Source organism: Heterocephalus glaber, unplaced genomic scaffold (assembly GCF_053883595.1).
Source record: "Heterocephalus glaber isolate CG9 unplaced genomic scaffold, H.glaber_assembly_v1.0 deba00001572, whole genome shotgun sequence".
Taxonomy (NCBI): domain Eukaryota; kingdom Metazoa; phylum Chordata; class Mammalia; order Rodentia; family Bathyergidae; genus Heterocephalus; species Heterocephalus glaber.
Genome location: NW_028258357.1, coordinates 7,718,199 through 7,729,208, shown reverse-complemented (window position 1 = coordinate 7,729,208; position 11,010 = coordinate 7,718,199).

Genomic DNA, 11,010 nt, shown 5'->3' with positions numbered 1-11,010 from the left:
TGTCTCAGTTCAGAAGGTACACAGTACCCCTTCTATCATACTCTCCTGGCTGCAAGTTATTAAGGTCAGCCCAGATTAGAGGAGAGAGCTATAGACTCACGCTTTGGAGGGGTAGAAAGGGTTTGGAAGCACCTATTAAATCAGGAACATTCTTGCAGCCATTTGGGGAAAGTACATTGATATACATTATGTAAATTAATTTTCACAATATGAAGAAAACTATGATGTGGGCTTTATCAGTCTCATTTTGAAGGAGAAATTTAGATGCATAGAGATGAAGTAGACCGCAGTTGTCTGTAGCTGGTATCAGGTGAGGAAGACATGTTTCTGACTCAGTCCATTTTTGGCCTGAGGTATTGCCTCCTTCCTCCTTAAGCTTTATCTAACCACTACATTCTAAACAAAATTGTTACTTCTTGGTAATATTTTATGAATGATTGCATGTATCTATTATTTTATGTGTCACATTAATGTGTCTGGAAGATAAGGTCTTAGAGCATATTAAAGGGCGGGAGATTAGAGGGGCAGGGACTCTGGAGCCACACTTTTTGAGTTCAAATTTCAGCACTGCAGCTTGTTGTAAATTGATTCACCATAGATGGCCCCTTGACCTAAGTTTTCCCACCTTCAGGATGAGGATGAAAATATCACATTCCTTGGCAAGTTGTGAAGAATGAAAGCGATAATTTTAGAGTGCTCAGAAGAACAATGCCTGCCACATGGTAAGTGCTTTAAAAATGTTAGCTATTATTTGTGAATCACTTAACTGTCTGCTTCTCCTATGAGACTGTTAGCTTTTAAGGGGCTGCAATTTATCATCTTGTTCTTCTTCTTTTAATAGATATTATTTTTATAGCCGTTTTAGGTTCATAGGAAAATAAAGGGGAAATGGCAGAGATTTCCCATATAGCTTTTGTTCTCACATATGTATAACCTCTTCCATTACCTACACTGATACCAGAGTGGTTCATTGGTTTTAACTGATGAAAATACCCTGATACATCTTTTTAGAGTCTATATTTTATATTAGTGTTCACTAGGTATTTTATACTCTATAGGTTTAAGTAACTGTATAATGACATATATTCACCATTACAATGTCATACAGAGTTGTTTTACTGCCCTAAAAATCCTCTGGGCTCCATCTATTCATCTGTCCTTTGCACCATATTTGTGAACCACTGATCTTTAGTTTCTCCACAGTTTTATATTTTCTGGAATGTCACATAATTGGAACCACTGAAATATGTTTCCTCCATGTCTTTTTATGGCTTCATAATTCATTGCTTTACAGTACTGAATATATTCATGGTATGGATGTTCCACACCTTGTTCATCCATTCACCTGCTGAAGGATATCTTGATATCTTCCAAGTTTTGGCAATTAGAAATAAAGCTGCCTTAAACAACCATGTCCTGGTTTTTGTTTGGACATTACTTTGCAACGCTTCCAGATAAATAGCAAATAATGTGATTGTTGCATCCTATGGTAAGAGTATGCTTTGTCTTATAAGAAACCACCAACTTGTCTTCCAAAATAGGTCTACCACTTGGCATTCCCATCAACAAGGGGATGGAAGGTGATTGGACTATGGGGGCATTATAACTGATTTGCTGTTAAAACATGGAGTATGGTGGGAAGAAGTGGGTCGCTCTGGGTGTGACCTGGAAGGGTATATCTCCAGTTTTGACTTCCCTGCTTTCTGTCCGCATTACAGCAAGCAGCTTTTCCTGCACTATGCCCCTCTGCCATGCTACACTGCCTTGGAGCCAGAGTTTTATGGACTGAAACTACTAAAAGTGGTGAGCCAGAATACACCTCTCTTCCTTTACTATCCAGGTATTAGGTATTATGTCTCAGCAATGAAGAAAGTGGCCAAGACTACAATAAATGAGAGTTTCTGTCACTCCACATTCTTGTCAGCATTTGCTTTTGTTAATGTTCTGGACTTTTTCATTCTAATAAGTTTGTAGTAATGTTTCATTGTTTTACTTTCCATTTCCCTAATGACTTGTTATGTGGAACATGTATTCTTATGCTCATTTTTTATGTATATATTTTCTTTTGTAAGCTATCTCTAGGTCTTTGGCCATTTTTAAAATCAGGGTTGTTTTGGGGTTTTTTTTTTGTTCTTATTGTTGAGTGTTAAAAGTTCTTCATATATTTCAGATAATAACTTGTCATCACATATGTCTTCTTGAAATATGTTATCCTCATCTGTGACTTCTTATTCTCATGAAAGTATCTTTCACAAAGCAGAAATTTTTAATTAAGAAATATCGAGTTTATCGATTCTTCTCACAGATCCTGTGTTTGGTGTTTTTTTCTAAGAAGTCATCAGCAAACCCAAGGTCATCTAGATTTTTCCCTTATTTTATGTTCTTTGAGTTTTATAGTTCTAAATTGGTGATCCATTTTAAGTTCATTGGAGGCACAAAAATTAATTTAAAATGGATTGAAAGATTGCCAACCTAGAGCTATAAATCTCTAAGAATATAAAATTCTGTCTAGATTTCTTTCTAATTTTTTATTTTTCATTTTTTGCATGTCAGTGTTCTAGTTTGGATTTATTTCTGGATTATTTTCCTAATCAGCTCTATTGATCTATTTTATTCACCATGCCGCACTATCTTGACTACTGTAAGCTTTGTGGTAAAATGGAAGTTGAGTAGTGTCAGTGCTCCAACTTTGCTCCTCTCTGTCAGTGTTGTGTTGGCTACTCAGGGCTACTTTTGTTTATCTATGTAACTTTAGAATTACTTTGTAAATTTCTACAAAAGAACTTTCTGTAATTTTCATGGGATTGCATTCACCCTGTAGATAAAGTTGGAAAAAAACCCTGATATCTTGATAAAGTTCACTCTTCCTTTCCATGAACATGGACTATGTCCATTATTTAGTTTGTATGTTTCAATCATGCTGTAATCTCTTATTACTTCCAAGAAATTTATGATTTGTTTTCAGTTCTTAAAAGTTTTCTACACTAATGGTCATACCAAGTGCTAACAGTTATTCTTCTTTTGGTACACCCAATCTGTATACTTTTTATTTCCTTTTCTTAGTGCATTATCAAGGACCCCAGTATAATGTTGAAAATCAATGATGAAAGAGGACATCTTTCTCTTACTTCTGATCTTAGTGGAAAGATTCAGGATTCTCACTATTAAATATGATGTTTAGCTATAGTTTTTATTTTTCGTAGACATTCTTTATCAAGTTTAGGGAGTTCCCAACTATATCTAGTTTACTGGGAAATATTACCATAGATAGGTATAAGATTTTGTCAAAAGCCTTTTCTGCATCTATTGATATGATCATATGTTTTTTTCTTCTTTAGTCTGTTAACATGAAGATTACGTTAATTGATATTTCAAAAATGAATTAGACTTGTATGCCAGGGATAAACAAACTAAGTTATGGAATTTAATTCTTTTTATACATTGTTGAATTTGATTCATTTACATTTTTTGAGGGTTTCTACATCTGTATTAATGACAGATATTAGTGTGTGGGATTTTCTTGTAATGTCTGTCTGAGTCTTGGTAATAGGGTAATGCTGGCCTGAGAGAGTGATGTAGAAAGCATTTCCTCTGCTCCTATGTTCTGATGGATTATGAAGAACAGATATAGATTCTTCCTTAAAAGTTTGATAGAATTCATCAGGGAGCCCATCTTGGTCTGATACTTTCTGTTTTGGACAGTTTTAATGATTTATGCAATTTCTTCAAAACATATAGTCCTATTAAGATCATTTGCTTTTTCTTGTATGAATTTTGGAAGATTATGTCTTTCAAGGGATTAATTCATTTCATCTAAGTTTTCTTTTTCTTTTATTAACACATGTTTGCAGTACATGCAGTTTACAGTTATTCTGGGGAATGGATACATGGGGTTTAGAGGAGGAGAGAGGGAGGCAGGAAAGAAGGGGATTAAAAAAGAATCAGTTCTATCATCTAAGTTTTCAAGTTTATAGGAAGAGTTTATTCATAGTATTCCCCTGTTGTCTTTTAATATCTGCATGATCTTTAGTGATTTTCTCTCTTTCCTTTGTGATATTAGTAATTTGTGTCTTCTCTATTATTTTGTAGCCTGCCTACAGACTTATCAATTTTATTGCTTTTTAAAGAACCAGCTTTCGGTTTCATTGATTTCCTCTAGTGATTTCTTGTTTCCAGTTTTACTTATTTTTGTTCAAATTTTTATTATTTTTTTCCTTATTTTGGGTCAAATTTGTTATTTTTTCCTAGTCTCCTAATATGGTTGCTCTTAAATCAATTTTTACATCTTTCTTCTTTCTAACATATGTACTTGGTATTATGTTTTCCTTCAAGCATTAAATTAGCTGCATCTCATGATTTTTTGAAAAGCTGTTTTCATTTTCACTTATTTCAAAATATTGTTCAACTTGTGCTGAGATTCTTTTTCTTTGATCCATGTGATGGAAGTATGTTGGTTTATCTCTAAGTATTTTTGATTTTTCCTATGTTTATATTACTGATTTCTAGTTTAATTCCATTGTGTCCTAAGAGTAGGCACTGTATGACTTCTGTTCTTTTAAATTTGTTGTGGTATGTTTTTAATAACATACTTTCTCCTTTGCTCTTTTATTTTATTAGTACATGTTTTCAGTACACCATGATTACATTCATCATGGGAACTTGGTGCATGTACATAGCACATCTTACTTCTATTTTTCTTCTCCTTCCCTTCCCTTTTTCTCCCCCTTCCCTCCATCTTTTGGTCCTCTTTTCCTATGTAAAAATCTGTCTCCCTGTTTCCTATTAGTTATGTTTTATGCCCAGGAATATGATCTATGTTGGTGCACATTCCATGTGAGCCTGCATATCTCTGATTGATCGATGGTGGCATTGAGCTTAACCATGCCTTCTTGTCTTTCTGCCTGTTGCTTCTGTCCATTTCTGATAGAGGGGAGTTGATTTTTTTCACTGTAATAGTGAATTCTTCTAGTTCTCCTTGCAGTTTTGTCTGTTTTTTTGTCTTGTAGATTTTAGCTCTCTGTTGTTAGGCACATCACATTATGTCCTGAAAAAAAGTCTCCTTTATCATTATGCAATGCTCTACTTTATCTCATAATTTTTCTGTTTGCCACTATGATTGGTCATCTGTTTACTTTTAATCTATATGTGTCTTCATATTAAAAGTGTATTTCTTGTAAACATAAAGTTTGGTATTGCTTTTTATCAACTCCAATAATCTCTGTCTCTTAGCTGGTGCATTTGGATCAGTGACAAAGTGACTATTAATATAGGTGGATTGATATACATCATATTTGTTACTATTTTTTATTTGTTATGTTTGTTCTTTGTCTTCCACTCTTTTTTTGTCTTTCACTCTTTTCTGCCCTTTGTGCTTTTGTTTGAGCATTTTATATTATTTCATTTTCTCTCATTTCTGAACGTGTCAATTATCTTTTTTTTCCCATTTTTAGTGGTTGCTCTGGAATTTGCAACACAGGTCATCCAGCAATACAGATCTACTTTTAAAGAGTGCTGTACCATTTCACAGGTCATACAAATACTTTACAGTAACAATATAGTCCTATTTGCTCTCTCCTGACTCTTGTTTCATTGCTGTCATTCATGTCACTTATACATAGCATTTATAAGCATATATACACACAGACATAAGTAAGTTTGTGGTTGTTCTTATTTTTAATAGATACTTATCTGATAGATAATTAAGAATCAGAAAAATAGTTTCATTTTGTCTTTGCCCATTTCTTCTCTATTGTTCTTCCCTTCTCTATGTAGATCCAAGATTGTAACCTCTCATTTTCCTTCTCTCTGATGAACTTCTTTGAGCATTTCTTACAAGGGTAGTATTTACTAATTTACTTGTATATTTTTATTGTTGTTTTGTGGAACTTGGGATTGAACCCAGGATCTCACATATACTAGGCAAACAGTCTGTCACTGAGCTACATCCCCAGCTCTACTTTTCCAACAACTACAAGATACTGTAGAAGTCATCACTTAATACCTTCCTTGTTTGATAGATAAGGAAGAAGAATATCAAAGAGGTTAACCATTTTTTCATTCATCAGATAGTAATTAAGCTCCAACTAAATCCAGGGCATCCATTATCCTTGTTTTATTTACTTTTTCCAATTTATTTACTCAAAGAGAAATAAGTATTAATGTGATAATTAGTAAACTCAAGAACTTATTCATTTATTAATTAAAATTGTTTTTAGCACTCACTGTATGTTTACATGTTCCATGCTATGTTCCAGCAATGTCAAATGAATGAGTCATAGTTTTGGCCTTCCAAGATTAGGAATATGAATATAAATGATGCCCTCGCTGCATGAGCAGCCCATTACAGTTCATGATATCTTGTTAATGTGCTTCTGGGAAAAAGTGGACCCAAATTCTAAGGGAGATGTTCTGAGTAGTTTCTCTAAAGAGATAATACTCAAGTTGTGGCTTGAAAAACAAATATTATATTACTAGGGGTTGGAATTCTAGATAACATAAATTATTTAGATCAGTCGTTGAGTTGTGCTTAAAAAGCTACCGTGGCCCAAGGAATATGCTGTGTACTGATATACAGTATGAGCAAAGATCGATATGATTTCTACACTTGTACATATTTTAATCCAGTGGAAAGTGGAAAAGTTAAGTGCAAGTAATTTAACTTTCAAAAAGGCAATGAAAATATTTAACTTGAGAGTGGAGGAAAGAGAGAAGCTGAGTTACTTACTAAGGAGGTGACATTTGTCTGGAGATAACAAGAGAGTTAACTATGCTGAGCAAACTATGGGAAAGGAAGGAAGAATATTATGAGGCAAAGGTAATATCTAATGGCTTGAAGGATTAATCAACTGTTTATGAAGGTGGCTATGAGAATGGTAAGATGCTACTAGGGAGATTGAAGGGTTTAGGTCAAAGACAACACTGCTAAAGCCACTGACAAGTTGTAAAAGACAGATAAGTAAAACAATAATGTGTAGTCTGAAGTATCACTGACTTCATAGGTAAAGACAGAGATATAAAAGACCCATAGCATACTTGGAGTATGGGGCCTGAAATGAAGACTGGGGTCAGGTCTTCAAGGAAAGGCCTTCTGTCCAAGGTTAAGACTTTTTGCATTTCATTCAGAAGGAAATGGGAGCATCTCAATGAATTCTATGAAGGAGAATAAAATGATCAGACCCTAAGAATCATACCAAAAACTTCCATGTGAGTACTGCATGTTGTAATTACTAATGCAGATACTGGATTGACAGATTTTATAAAAGTTGCAAAGAGCCAGATGTGGTGGCATGTGCCACCCTGGGGAGTCTGAGGATGCAGGATTGCATATGCAAGACCAGCTTAGGTAACTTCATGGGACTCTGCCTCAAAATAGAATAAAATGTAGCTCTGGTGATAGGGCACTTCCCTAGCACTTGTGTTTAATCCTCAACCCTGCAAAAAAGAAAAAAATTGGAAAGAGAGAAACAAAACCTATGCATTTCAATCAAGCAGACAGGTCTGTTTTCTGCTTTCTCATTATTTAAGGTCTGTGCAAAACCTCAAGTATAAGAAACAAATGCAAAGATGGCAGAGAAGAGCAACTTAGGCCTCCCATGCAATGCCCTTGTTGGATGGACTCTTTGTGAATACTGCTCTGGTGTATGCCTGGGCATTTATTTGAGGAGCTTATGTAAGTTCCTCAAGGAAATGCCCGGGCATATACCAAAATAATGTCTGCGTATGTGATGCAACCTAATGTTGCCTCTACTTGCTGCAATTTTCTTCTATGCCTCTGGGTGATAATTAGAGATTGTTTGATCTTAGTTAATAAAATAGTATTCAATTTCCCCTAAAGACATCAGAGATGTACTTATTAGAGTAAAAATGTTTTCCCATACCACTTTGAATTTCAAGCCTAAATGTCTACTCATTTAATTTCTAGCTACATACACAGGCTTTTTCAACATACAGACTAAGTACAAATTAAAACTATAAGAATATTACTCATGGTTCTGAAGGTAAGGATGGTTGGATGTTCAGTAAATTACATCTACTCCAATGGAAGTTTTTGTTGATGCAGCTAATGAAGGTTAACTTTCTGATCAATCTACACTGGCTATCTCCTATGACACACTCCACACCCCAAGCTTGGATTAAGCAGATGGCACAATAAACACGCACATTCAGAATCTGACAGATAGCTTTGAAAATTCAATGGAATTTTATGATACTAAATTTCTGAATCACATATCTCTTACTTATCATGGTCCAAATCTTGCCTTTCAATTCATTATAAACATTCATCTTAAAATAGAATTTCTCTGAAAAACTGGAAGCAATCTTTGTTTCACACCTCCTTGTGTTATTGTGGAGAGGTGACATTCTATGTGACAAACTATGGGGCTGCTAGTGGGAAATTTAGCTGTAGCAGTGGCAGACTTGGAGAGGAACAAATACAATAATCAAGTAGTTAGACCTCACTGATACATTTCACAAGGAATAGGAAAGAAATTACAGGCCAACTCTGTGCCATTGCCAGCTTGGAAATGTGAATCCATATTAATTTGGTGAAATATAAACTCTGAATATGGAAGTTGAATATTTTCTATTTCCTTCAGTGCATTATATGTCATTAAATGGTAAGTTAAATATAATTTTAATGTAAGTGATATTTTCAGTAAAAATGTCTTTAAAACAAGTTCAGGAATTCATATTTTGCATCAGTTATCCTCACAACACCTGAAGGCTTCAATATTGTTATTTTGAAAAGTATGATATGGGGTATAATTGACATAGTTTGTAATAAAAGCTAAAGTAATATTCTAAAAACACATTTGGAAGTAAGATTTGGAAGTAATCACCAACATACAAAGCATTAAAATGTGTTGTTTTTGAGAAATATAAACATGGGTTAACTAATGGTCAATTTGGAATGCCCAGCTGAACTGAGTCGGCATGGTTCTGGGCATCGAGGACCCATCTGAGGTTTGTTGAGAAAATGACATAAAAGGAGAATGAGAGGGGAAGATTGTATGTGTTGATTTTCCTGGAGAAGCTTGCTGCACTTGGATTTCCTGGTACAAATCCAGGTGTTCTCGTCATCAGAGGAGCTCACGTCCTCACTGTCTCTGGTGATGGCTGCTGCTCTTTTCAGGGGAGCTCTGGTCTTCGCCTTGAGCGTTGCTTCCTGGCTCCAGTGCAGATCCCTCAGCCTGGTGGCACAGGTCCTTCACCTGCCAGCGCAGACTTTCTAGCTTCCACCACTGGCCCTTGGGCCTTCCCGGTGCAGATCCTTGATATAGACTTGTATGAGACATTGCCATGGACTTTAAGCCTTTGGCTGGACTCCTGCTGGAAGTTCCCATGGGATCCAGGCCCTCGGCTGGATTCTTTGGGTCTCTAGCACATGGACAGACCTCTTGCAACCTTCTGCATTTGAACTTTTGGGTGAATATTATAAAATAATCCTATAAACTATGTGTCCTGTATTAAATCTATTCCCTTGAAAACCCTGACTACCACACCAAGTTATTAATGAAAGAGAAATTTAGCAGCCCACAAATAGAGGACACTAACCTGGAGGAGATTTTACACACACACACATATATATATATATACACACACACATATATATACATATATATGTATATATATAGAGAGAGTATATATATAAATATCGAATATCAGATATATATATTGAGTTAAATAGTAAAGAGTTGAAAAATGAGTTAGAGGATATACAAGACCACAGAAAAATCAATGAAATAATGGAAATGTATAATTAAATAAGAATCACATCAGTAGTAAAGACAACAGGTTCTGTGAGGTCACACGCCACAGAGCACATGTGCATTGGTGTCAAGAAGCCTTCGTGTGGAGAAATAAAAGCATTAAGGCACTAGTAGATAACAGGCAGGTGGAGAAGTGGGGAAAAGGCTTTCAGGAGGAAAGGTGGGGGTGGTGGGTAAGGCTTTGACAACAGGTAGGAGGCCAAAGAGGAAGGAGCTCCCGCTGTTAATGTTGGTAACTAAATCAGTCTAGATACAGTCATGTATTTGGAGAAAAATGGAAAGTAGGCCAGGAGCTCAAGTTGAGGAAAGTATGGGACTCCTACAATCAAATCTGTATTAAAAATATTTCCAGGTCTCTCCTGATCTTGGATGACATATTGTCTTGTGGTAAATTGTGCTGGGTGTCTTTAATGCCCTTGTTCACTTTACTGCCTCACATTCAAAATCCAAATGTGAACTTGGCAGAAGCGGGCTTTTACAAAAGAACACAGATGACTACAAAATTATTTTTCTGCACGCATATCTATCTTTTATCTCAACTATCTATTGCATATTTACACTTTGAAATCCTGCTACTCCTCCCTCTAATCATGTCCAAAGTGAAAATTCTTCTCAATCTGGATGCCCATTTTCCCTGTATCTGTTGGGGGTTCTGCAAGGTAGTTTCATCATCACAGCTACTTGGGGTAGAAGCTATTGTCCAGCACGTAGAAGATGACTATATAATTTATCATCCAAATGAAAGGAGTCCTATCAATAATTACACTAGTACAATGGATATAAACTAGATGGTCCTGGGGGAATCAGAACTGAGAATCCTGCTTAATCTTTCTGTCACTAGAGTCTACCGATTCTTTATTTTAATTATCTTGAATTTTCTTCCCTCCCTCCCTCCCTCCCTCCCTCGCTCCTTCTGTACTCCCTGTTACCCCCACACTAAGTTCTACAGTACTCTCCTCACTTTCTTGCTAGTCATCTGCCCCTCTCGTCCCATTCATCCTGACACAGGGAAATGAACCTAAAATTCTATTACTGGTGCAACTCCCTTGCTCAAGAATCTACACTGAATCCTCAATATTTTTCCCCCAAAGAATAAACTCCTCTTTCTGGTCTTTTAGGATTACCTATTTAATCTCATTACTTACTGCTATGCCCAAATATGGCACTCGATTAACGCAGAATATCCACAGCTACACCATGGTTTTCTGTGATTTTCTTCCAAGGAGACTACCATGTGATC